Consider the following 27,259-nt stretch of genomic DNA (forward strand, 5'->3'; position numbering starts at 1 on the left):
CAGGTGGTCATTAATGGAGCTCTGTTTGGAATCTTGTAACCTCCAATGATTCCAGATCAAAGGGATCGTTTGAAAGTGATTGATGATTGGCTGTCAGTATCCTCTACAACGGATGTGTCATTGATTGAGAGGCGAATAGCCAATTGCGACAATATCATGCTGAAATGCAGCCAATCGGCTGAATGGAGTGGTCAATCTCCAAAGCACACAGAGTCAGAGACTGAATCTTCTTCATCTTTATTCCCTTTTCCAGATTGACATTGACAGAAAACAGTCAGCAATTAACAGCCCAGACAGAGGAAGCTGCTCAAATTCACAGCCACAATGGAGCTTGAGGAAAACACTTGTGGAGATTTTCTCAATAACATGAGAATCCTGTCCCTTTACACAGTGACAAAACCTTAAATTGGAACTGGCGGCTGAGCAGGAAGGAGATCTGGTTTACTGAAGCAGAGACTTCTGAGGTTCACATTGTTTTGTACAGCTGACAGTCTCCAGCAACTTCAAGAGATTTTACTTGGCATCACAAATCAACACTGTCCCAATCAAACACTCCCAGAATAGGGACAGCATGAGGTTTGACACAGCGTAAAGCTCTGTGTCCTAATGAACTGCCTTAACCCCTGAACCTCAGAAATGTCTCTGAGCCAGTCCTGAGAAGGAAGAGAGTTGAAATTCCGTGCTGACAATGACCTTTGTCCTGCCAGCTCAGCCCTGTTCTATTTAAAGTTGTGTCTCCTCTGTGGACTGTCTCCAACACTCTACACACATTCTGATCTCCTGATGCTCTTGCTAAGGGGAGAGGAGAGAGTTACATGGGTGAGGGCACAGGAGAAGCGAGCGTTGGACTCCCAGTCAGACCCAGAGAGGGTCAGCAGGCTGCTGACACTGTAGGTGCTGTCCGAAGCTCGCAGGTAGTTGCTGGTCTGAACCCCGTCCGAAATGACTGCACCATCCTTCTTCCACTGCACCTCCAGCTCATCAGGATAGAAGTGGTTGGCAAGGCACACCAGGGTGGCAGTGCCCTTGGCATTGACCTGTTCCGGGGAGGGAGGCAGCAGGGTCAGCTTGGGCTGAGAGTTCTCACGGCCTGAAAGACAAGAGAAACAATTTTAATCTCTGCCATTTGAAGGGATTTCAACTCTCAGAATATTCACTGACAAAATGTTTGAACATTTGTAGCCAATACCTAACAAACCCCATAAATATACAGGCATTGTTTAAATTGCTTCTTGGGATGTGAGTGTCACTGGCAGGATCAGCATTTATTGCCCATCCCTAATCACCCAGAGGGCAGTTTAGAGTCAACCACATTGCTGTGGGTCTGGAGTCACATGGTAAGGATGGCAGTTTCCTTCCCTAAAGGACATTAAGGAATCAGATGGCTTTTTTCTGACAATCAACAATTGTTTCATGGTTGTCATTAGACACTTAATTGCAGATTTTTTAATTGAATTCACATTCCACCATCTGCTGTGGCAGGATTCTAACCCTGGTCCCCAGAACATTAATCTGGATCTCCGGATGAACAACTCAGCAATAGTACCATTGAATCATCACCTCCTTTGTCTTATTTGTAGTTGAGGGTGAAAGAAAGAAGTTTGTTTCTGAACAGGGTGATTAGGAAAAGCACAACTGAAAGACTCCCAGTTCATCCCAAAAAAGATTAGTTCCTTGAAAGTGGAGTTGCCGGTAAGTAGAGGGGTGTCAAAGCCATTTGGCATGCTTTCCTTTATTGGGCAATGCATTGAGTATTGGAGTTAGGAGCTGTTGCACCTGTACAGGACATTAGTTTGGCCCCTTTTGGAATACTGTGTGGAATTCTGGCCTCCCTGCTGTAGGAAAAATGCTGGGAACCTTAAAATGGTTCAGAAAAGATTTCCAAGGATGTTGCCAAGTTGGAGGGTTGGAGCGATCGGGAGAGGCTGAATAGGCTGAGGCTATTTTCCCTGGATCGCTGGAGGCTGAAGGATGACTATATCGAGGTTTCTAACATCATGGGGGGCATTGATCAAGTGAAACAAGAAGATATTTTGGTCAGAGTGAAGGAGTCCAGAACTAGAGGGCATAGGTGGAAAGTATCAGGAGAACGATTTAAATGGGAACTAAGGCAAAACTTATTCCTACTGAGAGTGGTACATTTTTGGAATGAGCTGCCAGAGGAAGTGGTGGAGGCTGGTATGATAACATTTAAAAGGCATTTGGATGGGTATATGAATAGGAAGGGTTTAGAAGGATATGGGCTAAATGCTGACAAATGGGACTAGATTAATTTAGGTTATCTGGTCGGATAAGTTGGACAGAAGGGTCTGTTTCTGTGGTGTATATCTCTCTGACTCTATGACTCTATGTCTCTGTGGCGGCATGGATAAGTCAGATCGAAGAGTCTGTTTCTGTGCTGTACATCTCCATGACTCTAATTGTTTTTCAATCAAGCCCTCAGCACCTCAGGCTCTCCCAAAGACATTTACATTTTGTTTGAAAACCAGTCAATTTTGCAATTTCAGGAATGGGGCAGACAATTTCTACACAGCAAGATCCCACTGGAAGCAATGAGATCAAAGAGCATTCTTCATGATTTTGGTTCAAGGATAAATATCGTCCTGAACTCAACCCAAAGAGAAAATAATTTGGTTCAGTTGGATGGAAAATGAGAAAATGGAGGGTAAAGGAGAAGGTAGGATTACTGGTTAGTGATGGGATTGATTGTGACCAGAAAATAAAAGGAAGGGACAGAATTTTTGAATATCAAAGGGATCATTAAAGTGCAGGGAAAATCAATAATAGATCAAACTTAAAGACTTTGTGTCTAAACACACGGAGCAAATCGAGTAAGGTAGAAAAATGATGTCACAAATCAAGGTAAATTGAGTTTCCAAGGAATTTAAACTTGTTAAAGTGGAGGAGGGCTCAGGAGAGATTATTCAAGATTCTAGAAGATGTAAAAGGACAGAGAGTGTCGAAAGGATCAGGTATCGAACGTAAAGCACAGCAGATAAGGGGACAATGATATGAAGGAGGGCAGTCAATGCAGGACTGAGGGAGTTGTACTTTAATGCACACAGTATGCACAATGAGCTTGTAGTGCAGATTGAAACTGGCAGGTACAATGTTGTGGGTATCACAGAGACATGGCTGTAAGGGGATCCAGGCTGGGAACTAAATATCCAAGGATACATGTCCTATCAAAAGGACAGGCAGATGAGCAGAGGGGCAAGAGTTGCCTTGTTCGTAAGAAATGCCTTTAAATCAATAGCAAGAAGTGATACAGTCAGAAGGTGTAGAATCTGTGTGGGTAGAGTTGAGGAACCCAAGAAATAAAGAATCTGATGCAAGTTATGTTCAGGTCTCCAAGCAGTAACCAGGGTGTGGGGAAGGAAATCAATCAGGAGACAGAAAAGGGTAAAAACAATGACTGCAGATGCTGGAAACCAGATTCTCGATTAGAGTGGTGCTGGATTGGCGCAGCACTTCAGGTAGCATCCAACGAGCAGTAAAATCAACGTTTCGGGCAAAAGCCCTTCATCAGGAATAGAGGCAGACAGCGTGAAGGGTGGAGAGAAAAGTGAGAGGAGGGTGGGGGTGGGGAGAAAGTAGCATAGAGTTCAATAGTTGAGTACAATCGGGGTGGGAGGGTGGAGTGGATAGGTGGAAAAGAAGATAGGCAGGTAGGACAAGTTATGGAGACAGTGCTGAGCTGGAAGTTTGAAACTGGAGACAGAAAAGCCAAATACAAAATGTTATGGCAGACTTCAATGGATAGGTGGACTGGGTAGTGCATCACAACAAAAGGATTTCATGGAATGTCTATGAGATTGTTTTTGAAACAGCTTGTGGTTGATCATTTGGAACAGGCAGTTTTGGATTCAGTGATGTGTAAGGAGGTAAACTTGATTAGTGAGCTGAAGATGAAAGTATCCCTCTGGATAAGTGACCATAATATGTTAGAATTCCCCCTGTAGTTTGAGAGGGAGAAGGTGCAATCAGATGGATCAGTATTTCAATTGAGTAAAGGTAAGTACAAAGACATGAGGAAGGAGCTGACCAGAGTTGATTGGAAGGGGAGCCGAGCAGGTAAGATGGTGGGGCAGCAAACAGCAGAGTTTCTGGGCGTAATTCAGGAAGCAGAGTAGGAATTCCTCCTGAAAAAGAAGAAACAGACTAAGGGGAGGACAAGGCAACCATGGCTGATGAGGGAGGTCAAGGACAGCATAAAAGCAAAAGGAAAAGGTATACAATGTGGTGGAAAATAGTGGGAAGCCAGAGGATTAGGAAGTCTTTAAAAACCTGTGGAGGATAACAAAAAAAAAACATTCAGGGGACAGAAGGTGAAATGTGGGGGAAAGCGAACCAGTAATATAAAAGAAGATTGCAAGAGTTTCATCAGATATATAAAAATGAAGAGGGAGGCAGAAATAGACATTGGAAAAAGAATAATAGGAAAATGAAGAAAAAGGAATTGAATCCATACATTACATCAGTCTGCACAATGGAAAACACCAGCAGTGTCCCAGTACTTCAAGACTGTCAGGGGAAGCTGAAAGGTCTTAATGTGGATAACTCACCCAGACTGGATGAACTACACCAGTGTGTTCTGAAGGAGATCACTGAGGAGATTATGGGGACATTGGTGATGATCTTTCAGGAATCAATGGAGTCAGGGTGTGGAGGTATTTTCTAAATAAGGAAAGCCTTTGGAGATCTAAAGCACAAACCTCATTCAGGTTTCTCTTAAGGTTAACAGACAGGTCCAGTTTGTGCTTGGGAAGGCAAATGAAATGTTAGCATTCATTTCAATATGGCTAGAATACAAGGGCAGAGATGTACTGCTGAGGCTGTATAAGGCTCTGGTCAGACTGAATTTGGAATATTGTGAGCAGATTTGGGACCCATATTCTATGAAACAATGTGCTGGCATTGAAGGGGTTTACAAGAATGATCCTGGGGATGAAGGGCTTGTCATATGAGGCGTGTTTGAGGACTCTGGGTCTGTACTCAATGGCGTTTAGAAGGATGAGGAGGGATCTTATTGAAATTTGCAGAATACTGATAGGCCTGGATAGAGTCAATGGGGAGAAGATGTTTCCAAAAACAGGAGAGACTAGGTAACCAAGGCACAGCCTCAGAATGAAGGGCCGACCCTTTAAATTAGATTAGATTAGATTACAGTGTGGAAACAGGCCCTTCGGCCCAACAAGTCCACACCGACCCGCCGAAGCGCAACCCACCCATACCCCTACATTTACCCCTTACCTAACACTATGGGCAATTTAGCATGGCCAAATCACCTAACCTGCACATCTTTGGACTGTTGGAGGAAACCGGAGCACCCGGAGGAAACCCACACAGACACGGGGAGAATGTGCAAACTCCAACAGTCAGTCGCCTGAGGCGGGAATTGAACCGGGGTCTCCGGCGCTGTGAGGCAACAGTGCTAACCACTGTGCCACCGTGCCGCCCACACGGCACGGTGAGATGAGATGAGGAGGAATTTCTTCAGCCAGAGGATGGGGAATCTGTGGAACTCATTGTTACAGAGGGCAGTGGAGGCCAAGTCACTGAGTGTATTTAAGACAGAGATAGATAGGTTCATGATTGTCAAGGGGATGGAAAGTTCCTGTGGAGTAGGCAGTAGCATGGGGGTGAGAAGCATATCTGCCAAGATCAAATGGCAGAGCAGATTCAATGGGCTGAATGGCTGATTTCTGCTCCTGTTTCTTAAAGCCTTCTGGACAGTTTCCCCAAACCCCTGGAACACTGAACCCACTGGACTGTGAGCCCTGCTATAGCTGTTTGTCATCAGAACTCTGCAAAGAGATAATCCAAGAGTGGAAAGAGTATGCATCCATGTGGGAACTTCAGAATGTGTCCCCTCTCCTGGAATACCATGAGTACATGAAGTGTGGTCAGTGACAGCAGTTGGAGCTCCAGGGTTCGGAGCTTGAGCAGCAGCTGGTGTCAGTGTGGAGCGTCCGTGAGGCTGAGAGCTCCGTGGAGAGCACGTTTCTAGATGTGGTCACTCTGCAGCTTCAGAGTATGCAAGGAGAGAGGGAATGGGGAGCAGCAGACAGTCCAACAGGACCAGGCAGCTAGTACAGAAATCCCCTGAGTGCATCCCACTCTACAACCAAGATTTAGTTCAGAATCCTGATGAGAATGATGGTTCATCTGGGGAGTGCAGCCAGAGGCAAGTCCATGGCACCACGGGAGGCTCAGCTGTACAGGGGGGCACAAGGAAGACTGGAAGAGTGATAGTGAGAGGAGATTCGAGAATGAGGGCAATCGATAGGTGTTTCTGCAGCTGCAGATGGGAATCCAGGATGGTGTGTCTCCCTGGTGCCATAGTCAAGGATGTAACTGACCGTCTGCAGAACACCCTGAGGGGAGAGGGGGAACAGGCAGCATTAGTGGTCCACATCAGTCCTAGTGACAAAAGGAGAAAAGTGGTCTTGCAGTCAGAAGTTCGGGAGCTTCGGAGGGAATTAGCAGCAGGAACTCAAAATAGGAGTCGCCGGATTATTCCCAGTGTCCCATGCAGGTGAGAATAGAATCAGGAGGTGAACACAGGTGACTGTGGGGCTGGAAAGAGGATCCATGAGGGAGGGCTTTAGATTCTTGTGAAGTGGTTTACTCGTGCTGTTAGAGAGGGTTTAAACTAACTTGGCAGGACTGTGGGAGCCAGGAGGGAATATCAGAGAGGAACACCAAGGTCCACAGAATCCTCAGTGCAGTCAATAAGTCACCACCCAGTGGGAAGGATGTGGAGGAATACAAATGCAAGGAATTTACAGAGACCTGCAAATGTGATAGAGTTGTTATAAATGGGCGAGGGCGTCTTTAGTTTCTGAATATAGTTTGGGGTAGCAGCAGTGTAATGGGCAGAGAGGGGCCAGAGTTGGGAGAGTGTATTCAGGTGAATTTTCAGGAGGCATCGGTGGCTCAGTGGTGACTCAGGGGGGCAGCATGGTGGCTCAGTGGTTAGCACTGCAGCCTCACAGTACCAGGGTCCCAGGTTCGATTCCAGCCTTGGATGACTGTCTGTGTGGAGTTTGCACATTCTCCCTGTGTCTGTGTGAGTTTCCTCCGGGTGCTCTGGTTTCCTCCCACAGTCCAAAGATGTGCAGGTCAGGTGAATTGGCTGTGCTAAATTGCCCATAGTGTTAGATGCATTACTGAGAGGGAAATTGGTCTGGGTGGGTTACTCTTCGGAGAATCGGTGTGGACATGTTGGGCCGAAGGGCCTGTTTCCACACAGTAGAGAATCTAATCTAATCATTGGCTGTGAAAAGGGCTAATAATACAATGGAATCTTGACCAACTGGGCCAGTGGGCTGAGGAATGGCAGATGGAGTTTAATTCAGATAAATGAGAGAGCTGTATTTTGGTAAGACACAAGAGATGGGTGAGATCCCAAACAAATATTTCAGGTCAGTATTTATTGGGGAGAAAACTCGGGAATTTGGAAAAATAGTGATGTCTTGAAAAGAGACCACACACAAATGAGGAGACGCAAAAGATCTTAAAACACATAAAGGTAGATAAACCCTAGGACCTGATCATGTGTATCCCAGAACATTGTGGGAAACTAGGGAAGAGATTGCTGGGCCCCTTGCTGAGATATGTGTATCACTGACAACTATGGGTAAGGTGCTGGAGAACCAGATAGGTTGGCTAAAGTTCTGCCATTATTTGAGAAAGACTGTAAGGAAAAGCCAGGGAACTATAGACCAGTGAGCCTGATGTCAGTGCTGGGTAAGATGTTGGAGTGGATTCTGTGGGATAGGATTTACATTCTTTGGATAATCAATGTGGTTTTATGTATAGGAATTCATGTCTCCTGAATTTGATTGAGGAGGTGACAAAGAAGATTGATGAAGACAGAACAGTAAACATTGTCTATATGGACTTTAGTAAAGTGTTTGACAAGGTTCCACATGATAGACTGGTTAGTAAGATTAGACCACATGGGATCCAGGGGGAGTGAGCCATTGGGGTTAAAAAAATTGGATTGAATGTAGGAGACAGAGAGTGGTGGTAAAAGGTTGTTTTTCAGACTGGAGATCTGTGAATAGCTGTGTGTCACAAGCATTGGTGTTGGGTTCACTGCTTTTGTCATTTAAAGAAATGATTTGGATGTGAATATAGGAGTTTCAGTAAGTTTGTAGATGACATCAAAATTGGTGGGACAGTAGATAGTGAAGAAAATCATTTCAGGGTACAGTGGGACCTTGATCACATGGGGCAATGGGCAGAGGTGTGGCAAATGGAGTTCAGTTTAGATAAATGTGAGACGTTGCATTTTGGAAAGGCAAACCAGGGCAGGAGTTACACAGTTCATGGGAGGGCCCTGTGGAGTGTTGCTGAACACAGAGACCTAGAGGTGAAGATGCAGGTGCATTATTCCTTGACAGTGGGGTCACAGGTAGACAGGTTGATGAAGAAGGTGTTGGGTACACTTGCCTTGATTGGTCACTGCATTGAGTACAGGAGTTGGGACATCATGGTGCAGCTGTATAGGAGATTGGTGAGGCCACTTTGGGAATAATGTGAACAATTCTGATCACGCTGCGATAAGAAGGATGTTGTTAAACTTAAAAAGCTGCAGAAATAATTTACAAGGACATGGCCAGGAATTGGAAGGTTTGAGCTAAAGGGAAAGGCTGAAGAAACTGGGGCTATTTCCCCTGCAGCATTCAAGGCTGAGGGATGGCCTTATAGATGTGTATAAAACCATGAGGGGCATGGACAGGGTGCATATCCAAGGTCTTTTCCTTGGGAAAGGGAGTCCAAAACAAGATGGCGTAGGTTTAAGGTGAGAGGCAAAAGATTCAAAAGGGACCTGAGGGGTAACTTGTCACACAGAGGGTGGGATGTGTATGGATCGAGCTGCCAGAGAAAGTGTTGGAGGCAGATACAATTACAGCATTTAAAACACATTGGGATGGTTACATGGATAGGAAGGGTTTCGAGGGATGTAAGCCAAATGCTGGCAAATGGGATGAGGTCAGTTTAGGATATCTGGTTAGCATGGACAAGTTGAACTGAAAGGTCTGTTTCCACACTGTATGACTCCATGACAATGAAAGGCCGGAAAAGCTGAGTCTTTTTACTCTGATGCGTAAGAGTCTGAGGAGTGACCTTGTAGAGGTTTATAAAATCATGAGGGACATAGAAAATGTGAATAATTCAGGAAGGAGATGACGTTTTGTAGAAATGGCAAAAAATATTCCCAAAGATCATTTCAGGGATGAGGAACATCAGTTATGAAGTTTGATTGGAGAATTTGGGATTGTCTTCTTTGGAGAAGGCTGAGAGGAGATTTGTTCGAGGAATTAAAACCAGGAGGAGCCTGGACATAGTAAATAGGGAGAAAATGTTCCCAATTGAGAAAGGATTGAGATTGAGAGACCGCAGATTGAAAGTAATTGGGAAAAGTAACAAAAGTGAGATGGGGAACAACATGTTCAATCTGTGAGTGGTTGAGGTGTGGAATGCACTGCCTGAGAGTGTGGTGGAGGCAGCTTCAATTGAAACATTCCGAAGGGAATGAGACTATTATTTGAAAAGGAACAATGTGCAGGGTGACAGGGAGAAGGCAGGAGAATGACACTCAGTGAATTGCTCATTCAGAGAGCCAGTACAGACAGGATGGACAGAATGGCCTCCTTGTGCACTGTAACAATTCTGTGATTGTGTGATTGAGCAGAGTTAAAGCTGGGGGAGGTGGGAGCTCGGTGTCTCACTGTGCTGCTGCTGCTGCTGAGGTCAGTGAGTTCAGAGACTGGGACAGGGAGCCAGAGCTCACATCAAACTCTGCCCGTGTCCGTCACACTGAGACTGGCAGGAGGCTACTCACTGATTTCATTCCATGCTGCAGGAATGGGACCACAGGATGCAAATGGATAGAGCTCCTCCACACGGTGAGTAAAACTAACTGAATTATATCTTGTTTTTTAAAGGGAGCAATGGAACTGAAGAAATACAGCTGGACATCCTGTTTGACACAGTGCTCCTCAATTAACCATTTCATTCACTGCAGCTCCCCACTAACACCTTCAACAATTCAGCAACTGTATTTTAGAAATTGTGTTTCAGTATTGACAGGGTTAATAACGGAGGATTGAGGTTAACTTACTCAGTCTGAGCTTGGTTCCTTTACTGAACGTAAGCCACAGTGAGAGCTAGTGGAAAGGCTGTACAAAAACCTCTGATCTCTGCTTCCCCCCATCACTCTCAACCTCTCCCAGTCTCTCATTCACTCTCACCCTCTTTCTGCCCCTCTCTGTCTTTCCCTCATTCATGTGTCTTTGTGTCTCTGTCTCTGTCTCTCTGGGTTGTGTGCAGCTGGGCTTGGGAGAGTTGTGAAATTCGATGTTAAATCTTGCAGCTGCCCTTCACATGTGGCCATAGAATGTAAGAGGGAAACGTGAGGCCTTCAGTGAGCGGTGGACACCACAGGGACTGGAGTGTGTCGTGGACAGTGACAATCCCAGCATGGGGTAATTTGCTCAGTTTCATTTATATCTAACTGTCGGATACGTCAGTTCAGGTGGTGGGACTGTGTGTGTCCAGTATTATACATTTTATATTATTCTGGGATATGTCAGTACAGGAGGTGATGCTGTGTTATTGAGGTTTTTGTACGGATCTGTATCACTGTGAAGGCCAGCTGTAATGCTGCTGACAGTAATAGTCAGCAACATCCTCATTCTGAACGTTGCTGATTTTCAGAGTGAAACTGGTCCCTGATCCACTACCGGTGAATCGATTGGAGACTCCTGTGAATCGAGTTGTTGCACTGTCGATCAGGAGAGAGGGTTTCTGACCTTCTCGCTGCTGGTACCAAGCAAGGTAGCTGCTAATGCTTTGACTGGCCGTACAGGTGATGGTTGCGGTCTGGCCCAGTCCTACTGACAGCACCGGGGGAGACTGGGTCATGGTGATGTCCCCACTGATACCTGAGGGGTCAGAGAGAAACACAGTGAAGTCAGAACTGTCACAGAAAGAGCCTTTCAAATGAGAGATTGTTGGAGACACTGAGCATTCCTCTGGTTTCAGCATTTTCCCTTCAATCACAAGTCAGTGGAATTGGAGTGAAATGGAGAGCAGCTAAAGATTCAAGGTGGAAGGAGAGAGATTTGTACCTGCGACACAGAATGCCAGGGGCCAGATCAGCTGGATGTGTGAAATCATGGTGTGTGCTCCTGTCCCTGTGCCTGGTTCCTGATAAACTATCCCTTCACTGGGCTCTGCTTTATAAAGCTGCAGCTTGTGAGAGTTTGACTGGGTGTTCCTCAGTATGTAAATGGCATCGGGCAGAGACAGCAACATCAGTCTTTCGCACTTCCTCGTCTCTCTCTCTTTCTCACTGTCTCAGAGAGTCATTGATGTGAACAGCAGTGAATGAGGCCATTTGGCCCATTGTATCTGTGCTGTTAAACAGCGATCTGATGACACTAATCCCATCCTCCAGCTCTTGGCCCATTACCCTGGAGCCGACAGCAACACAAGGGAATATCTAAACACTGCTCCAATGTCATGAGAATTTGTGACTCAACCAGCCTTTCAGGCAGTGAGTTCCAGACTCCCACCGTCCTCTGGGTGAAAACAGTTCGCCTCATCTCTCCTCTCTCTCTCGAACTCGACTGGGCCTGGATTCACTCGAATTCAGATGGATGTATAAAATTCTAACAGGGCTGGGCAGGGAGGAGGTTTCCCCTGGATGGGGAGTCTGGAACCAGGGGACACAGTCTCAGAGGGATATGGGGTAGACCATTTCGGACTGAGATGAGGAAACATTTCTTCATACAGAGGGTGTTCAACCTGTGGAATTCTCTTCACTGAAGGCTGTGGAGGATAAGGAACTGAATATGTTGAAAAAAGAGAGAGAGATAATTGTGTGCATTTTAACAGCATGAAGGGAATAGGGAGAAAGCAGGAATATGGCTTTGAGATAGAGGATCAGCCATGATCATACTGAATGACAGAGCAGGCTCAAAGGGCCGAATGGTCAACTCCTGCAGCAGTTTCTATGTGTCCATGTCTGTGTTACCTTCAATCTCTGACCCAGGTTATTGAGTCCTTGTCTCATGCAAAAAGTGCCTTCCTACCCACCCTATCACTGCTCCGAATAATCTTATCTGCTCCAAGGAAAACAACCCCAATCTTTCCAATCTTTTCTCAAAGCTCAGATTCAGGCAGCATTCTGGGAAATCTCCCCTGTACCCTCTCAGGTACAATCACATCCTTCCCAGAATGTGGTGACCAGGACTTGTCCCTCTCTCTCTGTCTCACATCTGCCACATCTTTCTCTCTACCTCTCTCTCCCCACTGTTAATCTCTCATGTTTTCTCTATCTCTTTATCACACTCTGTCTCATAGTCACTCCCTCCAACTCACTGATGATTTCTCACTCCATCTCATAATCTCTGTTTCTCCATCTTTCTGTCTCTGTCACACACTCCCTCTCTCACTTCAATTAAAGCCTCCAACTGTTATCTTTCCCTCTATATTCCTCCCTCTGTCTCTCTCCCTCCCTCTCTGCATCCCAACTACAGTCTCTCTCCCTCCCTCCCTGTCATTCTGTATCTACCCACACTCATGTCTCTCTCTCTCTCTCTCACACACTCAACCCTACCCTCTCTGTCAATTCTCTTCATGCTTGGTCTCACACCCATCCTATCCCTTTCTTTTTCCTGTCCCTTTGTCTCTCTCCATCCCTCTCAGTCACACTGTCTCACATCTTGTTTCTCTCTCTCTATCCCTCAACTTCACCATTTCTACCTCCCTCTATACCTCCCTCTACCTCTCTCTTAGTTCCCTCACATATCTCACACTGTCTCAGATGTTCCTCACTCTCTCTCTCACACACACACTCACACACACACAGACACTCTCGTTCTATCTCTCTCTGTCTCGCTTCTCTCTCTTTCTGACTGTGTCCCAGGTGGTGACAGTTGAATACTGCATAAATCTCCCTCTTCTCTGCCTCACTAATGGATGTTAACCCTTGACCCCCATCTTCTCCTGGAGGAAAGCCCCATTTCCCACATTGACCAAGGTTTGGTCTGTCTCAGGAAGACGGACAGATTCTTGTTAAATGAAGGGCAGTTCTGTGCTGTTGGCCTATTCTCACTGGGGACTGGTTTGGACACAAACCTCATTCCATGAAGGCCCAGCAGAGAGAGGAGATCCTCAGGCCATCAGTGTGAGCTGGAGGGACAGGACAGGCTCTGACCCACTGACCCATCCTGTCCATTCACAACATGTTCCAATCCCTTCCCCTCTCCTTCCCCTTCCACAGTCAGTCTTTTCTGAATGGAGTGGTCCCTTCCCTGTCTCACACCAAGGAGGAGATGGACAGATTTTTAATGGGTAATGGGTTAAAGGATGATGGAGAGTGGGCAGGAAAGTGGAGTTGAGGCTGAGATGGGATCAGCCATGATTGTATTAAATGGTGGAGCGGGCTCGAGGGGCTGAATTGCCTGCTCCTGCTCCTAGTTCTTATGTTCCTCCACCCCCTCCCCCATTCCTCTTACTGCAACTTTGTGAACCATCTTGGACCATTGTGAACATTGAAGGTGCGATGTGAATTCAAGATTTGTGTGGATTTAATGTGGGGACAGAATTGTGCAGGGGGCTGTGATAGCTCCTGCAGTTGAATATCCTGCTGGCAACCTCCAGCCTTCCACATACAGAATGGGGAAGTGGGGGAGGACAGAATGTACTGTAGGGTCCATGGAACTGTCCCCCAGCAATGTGGTTGACCCTTAACTGCCCTCTGAAATGGCCGTGCAAGGCTCTCAGTTGTATCAATTATGACAATGTTTCAACAAAGAAATGAGACCGGACGGACCACAGGCATCGATCTCGACACCGAAAAGACAATGACAGAAACAGCCCTGTCTACCCTGCTCCATCCTCCTTACTGACATCAGGGGGTTAGTGCCAAATTCAGGAGAGCTGTCTCACAGACTAGTCAAGCAACAGCCTGACACAGTCACACTCACAGAATCAGACAGACAATGTCCCAGACATCACCATCACTGTCCTTGCATGTGTCCTGTCCCACCAGAAAGGCAGACCCAGCAGAGCTGATGACACAGTGGTCTACAGACAGGAGGGAGTTACCCTGGGAAGTCTCGAAGTTGGCTCTGGACCCCGTAAAGACTCATGACACCAAGTTAAACATGGGCGAGGAAACCTTCTGGTGATTACAAGATATCTTGCTCCCTCGGCTGATGAATCAGTCTCTCCTCCATGTTGAACAGCATTTGGAGGAAGCACTGAGGGTGGTGACAGCAGAGAGTGTACTCTGGGTGTGGGATTTCAATGTCCATCACTGAGAGTGGCTCGGCAGCAGCATTACTGATCGAGCTGGTTGGTTCCTAATGGACGTAGCTGAGGGACTGGCTCTGCAGCTGGTGGTGAAGGAACCAAAAAGATGGAAAAAGATGCTTGACCCCATCCTCACCAATCTTGTGGCTGTAGATGCATCTGTCCTTGACAGTAATCGTAAGAGTGACCATCACACAGTCCTTGTAGAAACAAAGTTTGACCTTCACATTGAGAATCCCCTCCATTGTGTTGTGTGGTCCTATCACCATGCTAAATAGGACAGACTTTGAACAGATATTGCAACTAAAGGCAAGCTCATAAATGGGGATGATTGCCAAAGATTGCACAATGTTCAGCACCATTCTCAACTCCTCAGGTACTGAAGCAGTCCATGTTCAAATGCAACAATATCTGGATAATATCCAGATTTCATCTCAGAAGCAGTATTTCCCATCGGTGTCATGTAAATGCCAGCCAATGACCATCACCAATAAGAGACAATCTAACCATCGCCCCTTGACAGTCAATGCTATTACCATCACTGAACGCCCACTGTCAACATTCTTGAGGTACCATTGACCAGAAACACAAATGGACTCACCACAGAAGCGCAGTGGTTACAAGAGCAGGTTGGAGGCTGGGAATACTGTATCGAGTAATTCACCTCCTGATTCCCCCAAAGCCTATCAACCAGGTCAGGAGTGTGATTGAATACCCCCCACTTACCTGGATGGGTGCAGCTCCAACAACATTCATAGATTGATAGTGTCACAGAGTCATACAGCGTAGAAACAAACCCTTAAGCAAAACTTCTATATGCTGACCAGGTTTTCTGAAGTGAACGAGTCTCATTTGCCTGCATTTGGCCCGTATCCCTCTAATCCATTCCTGTCTATGTCTTTCTTATCCACTCAAAAAACGTGATACCATCCAGAGCCAAGCAACCTGCTTGATTGGCATCATATTCTCAAAGCATCCACTCTCACCATTCCCGATGCTCAGTGGCAGCAGTGTGTATTATTGATAAGATGCACTGCAGAAACTCACCAAAGGTCCTTGGATAGCACCTTCCAAACCCAAGAACAAAAATAGAAATCGCAGGAAAAGCTCAGCAGGACTGGCAGCATCTGGGGAGAGAAATCAGAGTTAACGCTTCGTGCTTGACCCAATCTCTCTTCACAGATGCTGCCAGACCTGCCGAGCTTTTCCAGCAATTTCGATCTTTGTCTCGGATTTACAGCATCCGCATTTCTTTTGGTTTCCTTCCAAACCCACGTCCACTTCTATTTCGAAGAACAAGAGCTGCAGACACATGGGAACACTATGAGCTGCAATTTCCCCTCGGAAAAGCTTGGCATCCTGACTTGGAAATATATTGCTGTTCCCTCAGCCTTGCTGGGTTAAAATGCTGGAATTCCCTCCCGAAGAGCATTGTGGCTCAACTTACAGCTTGTGGACTATAGCGATTCAAGAAGCAGCTTCCCACCGCCTTCTCCAGGGTAACTAGGGACAGCGTAAAAAATGCTGGGCCAGCCGGTGAAGCCCACTTCCCACAAGTGAATATGCAAAACCGAATGAAGTGTCCCTCAGGAGGGGAGAGGGAATGTTCAGGATCCTGAGCTCCATTTCCCAGCCCAGGCAGTTTGTCTCCCAATGAATGAATGAGATACCAAATTGGAACCCAGGTTGGGGCAGTCTTGTGCTGTATGCCCAGGTCTTCAAGAGAAAATTAAGATCGAGCTGAAAAGGAAAGATTTGCTGGATTATGGGGAGACAGAGGAGCAGTAGGACTACTTGGATCACTCACAGAGGACTGAATGGCCTCCTCTTGTGCTGTCAGATTCCAGGGAGTGCAGATGGTTCACAGTTTTCTCCTGTCTCAGTTACAAAGGTCCAGCTGCTCCGAGCTCCTTCTTTCACTTCCTCTTTTGGTGAAGTTTCAACTTTGCGATCTGACAGTCTTTGCAGTTATTTTTGCACTAGGGCTTTCTGCTGTGGTCAGAATCTCTAATAATAAGTGTCCAATCAGTAACAATCACAGTAGCTAAGAGCAGTCAGGACTGAGGAGCCAGGCTCACTGGGAAACACATTGGGAAGATCAAAGCCATCCTCTTAAGCTCCCAGTACAATCTCCATCCCTCTCCCTGAGAACTATCTGCTGCTCAACCAGACTCTTTACGACCTTAGACTCATCTTTGAGGCTGATCTGAGCCCCACATCCTCCACATGACAAAGATCAGACACTGAAAATCTCAGCTATGTGCTGGGGACTCCAAACATGACCATTCCAATGTTGTCCTGGCCCACGTCACAGCCACCACCTTCGGTAAACATCAGCTCATCCCAAACTCTGCTGCCAGTATCCGAAGCCAAGTCCCATTCCCCCATTCCCTCCCCCTGTGCTCACTGACCTACATTGGCTCCCAGTCCAGCAACATCTTGATTTGCAAGTTCTCATCCTTGTTCTCAGACGTCTCCCTGTCCTTCCACCCTCCCTTTCTCACCCTACAAACCACCTCACTCAGTGTGATCAACAATCTTGGATATATGGCTCTCTATTTCTTCATCCAAGCCATTGAGAAATATTGTGTGAAGCTGAGGTCCCAGCACAGATCCCTGGGGACACCACTATTCACATCTTGCTCATTGGAAGACATGCACATTATCCCTCCTCTCTGTCTCCTAGCTCCGGACCCATTCCTGACCCAAGGTAAATGCAATTCTCAAATTCCATCTGATTCCATGTCTCTTTTTAAATGTTTTGTGGAATTCCCTATGGACAATAGCCATCGACATTCCCATATATCCCACATTAGTGAGCTCCTAACAAAGTGTAACCAGTTTAATTAAAGATGTCTGAACCTTTGTAAATCCATGCTGACTCTCTCGGAATAGTTCATGTTAGTTAGTCATTTGTTAGTCATCCTGTCACTAAAAACAGATTCAATCAATTCCTGACAACAAACATTCAATGGAGATGTTCATTGTGAATGAGGTTAATAAACAGCCAGCACTGACATGATGGGCTGAACAGCCTCCTCCTGTGCTGGAGCCTTCTCTGTCTCCTTAACGGAAATATTTTACAGATTAAAAAATAAAGATCAACAGGAAATTAAAAAATACAAATTAAAACCGCCTCAAACAATTTCCACATACAGGGCCAGGCGATGTGGAGTAATTGCACGATGGGGAAGTTGGTGGAGCCCATTGTAAGTCAGAGTGACCACATCTCCAGCAAGTGTCGGTTGCTCAAGGCACTCCAGCTCAGAGTTGATGATCTGGAATCTGAGCTTCAAACACTGTGACACATCAGGGAGGGGGAGAGTTACCTGGACACTGTGTTTGGGGAGACAGTCACACCTTGTAGGTTAAATACTTCAAATTATGGCTAGTGGTCTGGGACAGGAGGGTGTAACTATAAGTGAGCAGGTTGATGCAGCCTGAATTTAGTATTGTAGGAGCCTCAGCTCCTTGTCCACCAGGAATGAGGAAATTGCTTCCTGTGTCAATGAGGAAAAGGATTGCTGTTGGAAACTATTGCAGATACACTGCAGAATGGGCAAGCGTGGTTTGGAACATTTTGGTGTTAGTGACCATAATTCTATCAGGTTCAAAGTCATTAAGATTAGATTACTTTCCCTACAGTGTGGAAATAGGCCCTTCAGCCCAATAAGTCCACACCAACCCTCCAAAGAGTAACCCACCCTCGTCTGACTAATGCACCTAACAACCATGGACTATTCACCTGACCTGCACATCTTTGGAATGTGGGAGGAGACCGGAGTACTCAGAGGAAACCCACACAGACACAGGGAGAATGTGCAAACTCCACACAGACAGTTGCCCAAGGCCAGAATAGAACCTGGGACCCTGGCGCTGTGAGGCAGCAGTGCTAACCACTGAGCCACTGTACCACCCTTTACTTATATTAAGTAAAGAGATAATGATAGAGCAGAAATTAAGTGTCAAAACAGGGGGAAGGCCAATTTTGACACCATTAGCTGGGCTAACACAGGAGGAGACAATGGCCATTGGTATTATCGCTGGACTATTAATCCAGAAACTCAGCTAATGTTCTGGGGACATGGGGTCAAATCCTGCCATGGCAGACAGTGGAATTTGAATTCAAGAATGGTTTTGGAATTCAGAGTCTAATGGTGAGTGTTAATCCATTGTTGATTGTGGAGAAAACTCATTCAGTTCACTCATAACCTTTAGAGGAGAAAATCTGTCATCCTTACCCCGCCTTACATGTGACTCCAGACACACAGCAATGGGTGGTATTGTGACTCAGTGGTTAGCACTGCTGCCTCTCAGTGCCAGGGTCCCAAGTTTGATTCACTCTAGGGCGACCGTCTGTGTGGAGTTTGCATGTTCACCCGATGTCTCCATGAGTTTCTGTCAGGTGCTCTGGTTTCCTCCCCCAATTGAAAGATGTGCAAGCGAGATGGATTGGCCATGCTAAATTACCCATAGTGTTCAGGGATGTGTAGATTAGGTGCATTAACCATGGGAGATGCAGGGATAAGGGGATAGATCTGAGTGGGATGCTCCTCAGAACATTGGTGTGGACTCATGGGGTTGAATGGCCTGTTTCACACTGTATGGAACCTATGATTCTATGATTCCATGTGGTTATGTGTTAACTGCCCTATGGGCAGGAAATGCTGGCTTGGCCAGAGATGCCCACATCCTATGAATGAATGAAAGAAAACCACTGCACCGTGGGCCAGGAGGCAATTCAGGCTGGGGGAGAACAAAGAAAAGAGGGGGATTTGATAATGAGGGGGACTGAGAGCATCATTTATAAGCAGGATTGAGAGTCCTGCATGGTGTGTTGCCTGCCTGGTGCCAAGATAAGGGGCAGCTAGAACCGGCTTGAAAGTATAATGGAGTGCGGGGGTGGGGGAAATGGGGGAGGATCCAGATGTTGTGCGTGTTGGGACCAACAACCTCAGTAAAAATAGGCAAAAGGTCCTATTTGGGCAATATCAGGAAAGCTATCAGAAGAGAGAAATAAGAAAGAGGTGAATACAGCATCAGTGCTGAGGTTCAGATTCCAGTGGATGGACCAAATAAGAATTCGAAATATACGAATGCACTGAGTGTAAGGAATAAATTCAATAATCTCCACGCACAAATTCAAATTTAAGATTTTGCTATAGGATCAATTACTGAGACATATTTGCAGAATCGTTAGGATTGGGAACTAAACATATCCGGTTAGAAGGTTCACAGGATGGACATGGGGAAATGACAGAAGAGGTGGAGCAGCTTTATTGATTAGAAACACAAAGACTTCAATGGTGAGGGAGGTTATAATGAGGGGAAAGCATTCAGTGCAACTGAGGAGCAGAAAAGGCTCTAAAACTGTCATAGATATTGTATGCACCACCCATCCTTCCCCCCCACACACACACACCCACCGCCAGCAGCAGCTCTGAGGTGCTGGATTGTATATATACAGAAATTAGACAAGTGTGTAGCAAAGCCAGTGTATTATTAATGGGGAAGTTTAACTTTAACTTAGATTGGGAGAGAGACAAGCACTCTGTCAGAAAGGTAGTGAATTGCTGCTGTGTGTCCAGAATAGTTTCCAAAAGCAATAGGTCCTGGATACAACAAGGGGACAAGCAAAATTGGAATTAGTAATGAATAATGAGCCAGATTTAGTTAGCAACTATTTGTGCATGAACATTTATCAAATAGTGATCATAACACGATCGAGTTCAATGTCACATTTGAAAGTGAAAAGCATGAATCAGCTGCTAGAGTTTGAGATTAAAGTAAGGGCCGACTTTAACGAGATGAGACAGAAAATCTGCTCATGGGTAAAACAACTGAAGAGCAGTGGGGAATATTTAAAGAAATATTCAACCAGAAACAAAACCAGTTTATACCTGAGAGGGAAAAGCTCCACTTCTTAGAACAAACAACAATGGACAATTAAATGGATAAAAGAATAGAACTAAAAACAAGGGCTTACAATAAAGCAAATAAAATAACAGGTTCTGCTGAATGGGAAAGATACAAAGGGCCACAAAGCAGCTTCGAAGTGCCACCAAAAGGGATTCTGAAAGGGAACGTGTAAGGGAAATCAAAATCAATAAGGAGAAATGTTACAGTTCCATAAAAGGGAAGCTGGGAGGTCTGGAGCAATGTTGGCCATTAAAGACTGAAAGTGAGGGATCTTGTCAGTGACAATGGGGAAATGACAGCCATGTTAAATAAATACTTTACCTCAAGACTTGCAGTAGAAAAGGAAAAGGATTTGTCTGAAGTCCCAAAGGAATTAACAGAGGATCAGGGACAGGGACTGAATAAAACTTTAATGTCAGTAAAATATCCGTAATGAGGAAATTAATGGAACTAAAGAGTGACAAATTCACAGAACCTGGGTTTCCATCTGAGGGTGATAAAGGTAGTAACAGATCACAGTGTAGACACCCTGACTATAATCTTTCAGAATGATTCCTAAAGAAGGGCTCATGCCCGAAACGCCGATTCTCCTGCTCCTTGGATGCTGCCCGATCTGCTGTGCTTTTCCAGCAACACATTTTCAGGTATAATCTTTCAGAGTTCCCTGGATACAGCAGTCATACCTCTGGATTGGAAAATTGCAAATGTCACTTCACATTTAACAAGGATGTGAGAGAAAAACCAGAAAATTACAGGTCACTAAGCCAATATTTGTGGTGTGGAAATTGTTGGGATCTATAATCAAGGATGGGGGTAACTGAAGACCTTGAAAATGGTCAGTTAATCAGGGAGAGTCAGCATGGATTCATAACAAGTTGGTCACGCTGAAAAAATCTCATTGAACTTTTTTGAAGAGGATACGAAAGTCCTGGACACAGTAATGTCTATGGATGTTGTTTACAGGGACTTCCAGAGGCATTTGATAAAGTCCCATGTAAGAAACCGTCAACTGAGGTAGAAATCCACAGAATTGAGGCTAAAATACTGACACACTTGGAAATTGGTTGAGTGACAGGTCATCGAAAATAGGGATAAGGGGTAAGTGCTGAAATTGGCAGGATGTAACCAGAGGTGTCCAATAGGAATGCGTGTTTATGCCTCAGTTATTTACAATATTTATTAATGAATTAGATAATGACATAGAAAGTCAGATACTCTAGTTTTCTAATGACACAAAGTTAGGCAGCATTGTAGGTAATGTCAATAGAGTCAGAGAGTCATACAGCATTCATCCAGTGCAGTCTTTAACAGAGTATAATTTATCTTTGATAGACAACTCCTTGACCTCCATTTCTCTGTTTTACTCTCTCTCCCCTCTCCACCCCCAACCACCCCCCCTCCGCCTCAGCTGCACAGATCTCACTTTGAATTCCACCATTCTTTCTCTCTCCAAGCTCTATCCCCCACTCTCTCAGTTCACCAGCTCTCTCTCTCTCTCTCTCTTTGAACTCCATCTCTCGCTCTCTCTCTCTCCGAGCCCCACCCCTCTCTCCATTTGAGCTGCTGGGACTCTGATCTGAGCCAATTCCAGTGAATCCCATGGATAATAATGACGGGATATTTGGAGTGTGAGTTTGATGATGGAAATGTGAACCATTGCAGCAAAGACATTACAGATGGTTTGTACAGACAGCAAAGCCCACACCAGAGCATTGTGTCAATCAACACAGAACTTATGAAAGCTTCAATAAAAGAGGTTATTTATGTGATTCTCAGAGATGTCATTATTCTAGTTACAAATGGCTCTTTCCCAGTGAAGGTCCATCCTGCTGAATATTAGATACAGCTGGGCTTTGGAGAAATATTGGGCAGTTGGAGTGTAATGTGGGGAGTGTGACCTTGTTCACTTTCACAATAATCATTCAAATGTGACTGGAGAGTTGCTAAGTCCAAATAGCAAAACTTGCCATTGGGTATAATCCATTAGGTGTGATAAATACAGAAACTCGCTTAGTTCTAGTTATCAGTGAGTTCTTGTCAACATTCTTTTAACAAATCATTTTTTGACAAGAACAAAAGATTGTCTCTTCACTCTGAGGCTGTGCCCTTGGGTCTTCAACTCTCCTATTATTGGAAACATCTTCTCCATGTCCACTCGATCCAGGCCTCTCTGTATTCTGTAAGTTTCAATGACATTCCCTCTTATCCTTCTAAACTCCATCAAGTACAGAACCAATGTCCTCAATGACTCCTCATACAAACATCTTTGTATTTTCTGAGCAACCTCACTAAATCTACCTGTTGATCTATTTCCAGATACAAAAATACAGTGTCTGAATTCTCTAATACCTCTGAATTTGTTCATCTAATAACAGGAAGTTTACTTTGGGAATTGTCCAGTTCTTTTTTGATCTCAAGCTTTTTCTGATCCCCTGCTCCATTATACTCACTACTTGAAAACCTGTACATGACGGAATGGTTCCTCAAAACCTGGGAGAGGAATTAAGGATGCTGGTTTTATGTTGAGGTTTACCTACAACTTGACAAGTAGGACACATTTTATAAAACTGCACCACATCTTTATCCAATTTTGGCTCAGTAAAATACCTGTTTCTGGATGCCTGTGTTTTCCAAATCCCCATGTGGCCTGCCATGGGAGTCTCATGTGCCCCTTGTACTATCTCCTTATGATAGCTGGGTGGTACCACTAGTCAATATCTAACCGCCCATTCTTCATCTGGGGGTCCATGGGCGGGGGGGTCTCCACGTCCTCATCAGCCTCCATTCTGAAGGTAATAACACTCTGAAATCCTTCCAGCCTCGACCTCAGTATGAGCTGACTGTGCTCATTTATTTCATTCAGGATCTGCTTTTTGGATCTGCTGTAATTAGGGACATCATACCAAACACTCCACCTGGATTATCTTCACCCTTTCGGAAAGTTTCAGCGATCCTTTCATTTGCCTGTGGTGTCACATCAACCCTTATTGATGGATATTGTTGAACCATTGCCCTGGTTACCTCACACAAAGGAGAGAGACCAGGAACCTGTCCCTGTCAGTGTTCTGTTTCTTGGCCCTCCTTTGGACATTCTGTAATTATCGGGGAAGTTACTGCCTTTAGTCCTGACAAATCATTCCCCAGAAGGAAATCGACTCCCTCAACAGGGAATGATAACAAATAACAAATCACATTCCAGATAACAAATCACATTCCAGTTGTACCTTTCAGAATGGAAGCGGAATATATTCTCCACCAATCCCATTGATTAATACATTAATACATCGAGCTCTGTGGAGGGAAAATCAATTCTTTCTCCAGTAAAAGCGATTGTGTTGCGCCTGTATCTCTCAGTTTGGTTCTGGGTTTAGCTGAAGAAAAGGGAGTCACCATTCCTTTTAAAAAAAATCCTGTCCACCTCTCATCTACCTTCCAACGTCCTTTACTAATGACAGAATTCACCTCCAGTCTTTTTGTTATAGTTACAGCTACAACCTGCTCTGTGGGATTGTCAGTTTGTGTTCCCTTCTCTGACTCATTTTTACTAACTCCCATAAATCCCATGAGTTTACCTCACAATTTTCAACATTCCAAATGCACATGGCCCACCTTATTCTAAAAGAAACATTTCAGCTTCTGATCATCACTTCCACCCTCAGCAATTTCCTTCTGAATCTGAGGAGGAGTTCTCGGGCTGTTCCCTCCTGTCCATTCTCTCCCCTGGCTCCCTGCCTTCCTCACACTCTCCCAATTTTTATTTTTCTCCCATTTCTGGGCCTGATGGGAAAAAGGTTTCTGGATCGGTTTCTCATCAGGTGACTTCTCCACCTCCTGATGCTGCTTGGCTTGTTGTGCTCTTCCAGCCTCCTGTTTATCTACTTTGGATTCCAGCATCTGCAGGGTTTTGGCTTTAACGAAGTCTATAACCATTAGCCATTCTAGCTGCTTGTCTTACTGTCGTTCCCCTTTGGTCTTCTACATGAATAATTCTAGAAGGGAAAGAAATTTTAAATTGTTCTCAAAGGATAACTTCTCTGAGAGCATTGTAAGTATTCTCAGCTGTTAATGCTCTTATCTGCCTGTCAACATTATTTTGTTGAACTCTCTTAAACTCAGTACAGGTTTGTCCAGGCTGTTTGTGTATGTTCTGAAACATCTGTCTGTATGTTTCTGGGGCCAACTCATATGTGCTTAGAATAGCCGTTTTCACCTCCTCATGATCCTGAGAACATTCCTCTGGCAGGGATGTAGAAACCTCTTGTGCTTCCCAAGTTCATTTTTGCACAGGCAAGGTCCAACCTGTTTTTCCCACCTCGCTTGTGTTGCTATCTTCACTAACGACATGAAAAATGCTTCCACATCCTTCTCTTCATTGTCATAGAGTCATACAGCAAACAAACAGGCCCTTCTGTTTGTCGACATGTCGATGCCAATCAGTAATCACCAAACTCCATTTACCTGCACTTGGTCTGTAGCCTTCCATGCCCTGGCATTTTATGTGCTCATCTGGATGTTTCTTAAATGTTGTGAGAGGAGCTGCCTACATCACCTTCTCAAACAGCACATTCCATATTTCTACCACCCTCTGGGGAAAAAAGTCCCAAAACCCCTCTAAACCACTTTTTCACACGGTAAGCTTATTCCCTCTGGTCATAGACATGTCTGCCATGGGGAAAAGATTCTCACAATTGACTTTGTCTATACCTTTCATATTTTTGTATACCTCAATCAGATTCCCCCCAGAGAAAACAAACCCAGTCTATCCAGTCTCTCCACAGAACTAAGACTTTCCATCCCAGAGAACGTTCTGGTTAATCTCCTCTGTATCCTCTCCAGTCCAATCACATTCTTCCAACAGTGTCATGACCAGAAATGAGCACAGTATTCAAGACATGACCTAACCAATGCTCTATCAGGTAACAACAAGAATTCTTCCTTTCTATATTCTACACCCTGGCTAATGATGACAAGCATCCCATATGCTTTCTTCTGGTTTGGCACTCTGGTTTGGCACTCACCCATCAGCGGAAACATGTTACCTACACTCTGGAGGCGGTAAACATGTTTCTGCTGATGAGTGAGTGCCGAATCAGAGGACACAGCTTAAAAATACGGGGTAGCCCATTTAGGACAGAGATAAGGAGAAATTTCTTTATCCATAGAGTGGTGGCTGTATGGAATGCTCTGCCCCAGAGGGCAGTGGAGGCCCAGTCTTTGGATTCATTTAAGAAAGAGTTGGATAGAGCTCCCAAGGATTGTGGAATCAAGGGTTATGGAGATAAGGCAGGAACAGGATACTGATTTACGATGATCAGCCATGATCATATTGAATGGTGGTGCAGGCTCGAAGGGCAGAATGGCCTACTCCTACTCCTATTGTCCATTGTCTATTGTCTATTCACCACCCTGTCGAGTCGATGCCTTCCGGGATTGATGCACTTGTACACCAAGGTCCGTTTGTTCCTCACTACTTCCAAGGAACATAAGAACATAAGAACTAGGAGCAGGAGTAGGCCATCTGGCCCTTCAACCCAGCTCTGCCATTCAATAAGATCATGGTTGACCTCTTCATGGACTCAGCTCCACATAAGACCTAAAGACATAGGAGTGGAAGGAAGACCATTTGGCCCATCAAGTCCTCTCCGCCATTCAATCATGGGTGATGGGCATTTAAGGACAGTTACCCGCACTGTCCCTGTAGCCCTTAATTCATTGCAAGATTAAGAATTTATCAATCTCTGCCTTGAAGACATTTAATATCTCGGCCACCACTGCGCTCTGTGGCAATGAATTCCAAAGGCCCATCACTCTCTAGCTGAAGAAATGTCTCCTCAGTTCCATTTTAAACTGACCCCCTCTAACTCTAAGGATGTGCCCACGGATGCTTGTATCCCTACCTAACAGAAACAATTTCCCAGCATCCAACCTTTCTAAGCCATGCATTATTTTGTAGGTTTCTATTAGACCTCCCCTCAATCTTCTAAACTCGAATGAATACAATCCCAGGATCCTCGGCCGTTCATCATATATTAGACTTACCATTACAGGGCTCATCCGAGTGAATCTCCACTGGACACGGTCCAGTGCCAGTATGTCCATTCTGAGGTGTGGGGTCTAAAACTAGACACAGTGTTTTAAATGGGGCCTAACCAGAGCTTTATAAAGTCTCAATAGCACATCTCATTTTACATTCCAGTCGTCTTGAGATAAATGGTAATATTACATTTGCTTTCTTAACCACAGACTCAATCTGCAAGTCAACCTTTCAAGAATCCGGGACTAGCATTCCTAGATCCCTTTGTACTTTGGCTTTATGAATTTTCTCACCATTTAGAAAATAGACCATGCCTGTATTATTTTTTCTAAAGTGCAAGACCTGGCATTTGCTCTCACTGTATCTCTTAATTTCTTTATTGTTTAAAAAAATCTGTCTTAGCTTTAAAACATTTACTGAAGTAGCATCAATTTCTTCATTAAGTAAGGAATTTCATAGATTTATGACCCTCTGGATGAAGATGGTCCTTCTCAATTCAGTCCTAAATCTGCTCCCCCTAATTTTGAGGCTAAACCCTCTTGTTTTAGTTTCACCTGCCAGTGGGAACATCCTCTCTACTTCTGTCTTATCTATTCTCTTTATAATTTTATTTGTTTCTATAAGGTTCCCCTCATTCTTCTAAGTTCCAATGAATATATCCCAGTCTATGCAGTCTCCCTTCATAAGCCAACCCCCTCAACCCCAGAATCAGCCGAGTGAACTTTCTCTGCACCCCTCTAGTGCCAGTATAGCCTTTTTCAAGTAAGGAGACCATTACTGCACGCAGTACTCCAGGTGTGGCCTCACCAGCACCCTGTACAGCTGCAACATAACCTTCCTGCTTTTTAAACTCAATCCCTTTAGCAATGAAGGACAAAATTCCATTTGCCTTCCTAATTGCTTGTTGTACCTGTAGGCCAACCCTCTGTGATTCATGCATAAGGACACTCAAGGCACATGCCTTTCATT

At 45.0% G+C, this 27,259-nt stretch overlaps 1 pseudogene; it reads right to left on the reverse strand.

Moving 5' to 3' along the window:
* Nucleotides 1-243: 243 nt before the first annotated feature.
* Nucleotides 244-11,193, reverse strand: LOC122545813 (immunoglobulin kappa light chain-like; annotated as a pseudogene).
* Nucleotides 11,194-27,259: the final 16,066 nt, after the last annotated feature.

This window comes from Chiloscyllium plagiosum, unplaced genomic scaffold (genome assembly GCF_037043375.1).
Source record: "Chiloscyllium plagiosum isolate Xiang-an unplaced genomic scaffold, Cpla_swu_hap1 HiC_scaffold_9, whole genome shotgun sequence".
In the NCBI taxonomy this organism is placed as follows: Eukaryota; Metazoa; Chordata; class Chondrichthyes; order Orectolobiformes; family Hemiscylliidae; genus Chiloscyllium; species Chiloscyllium plagiosum.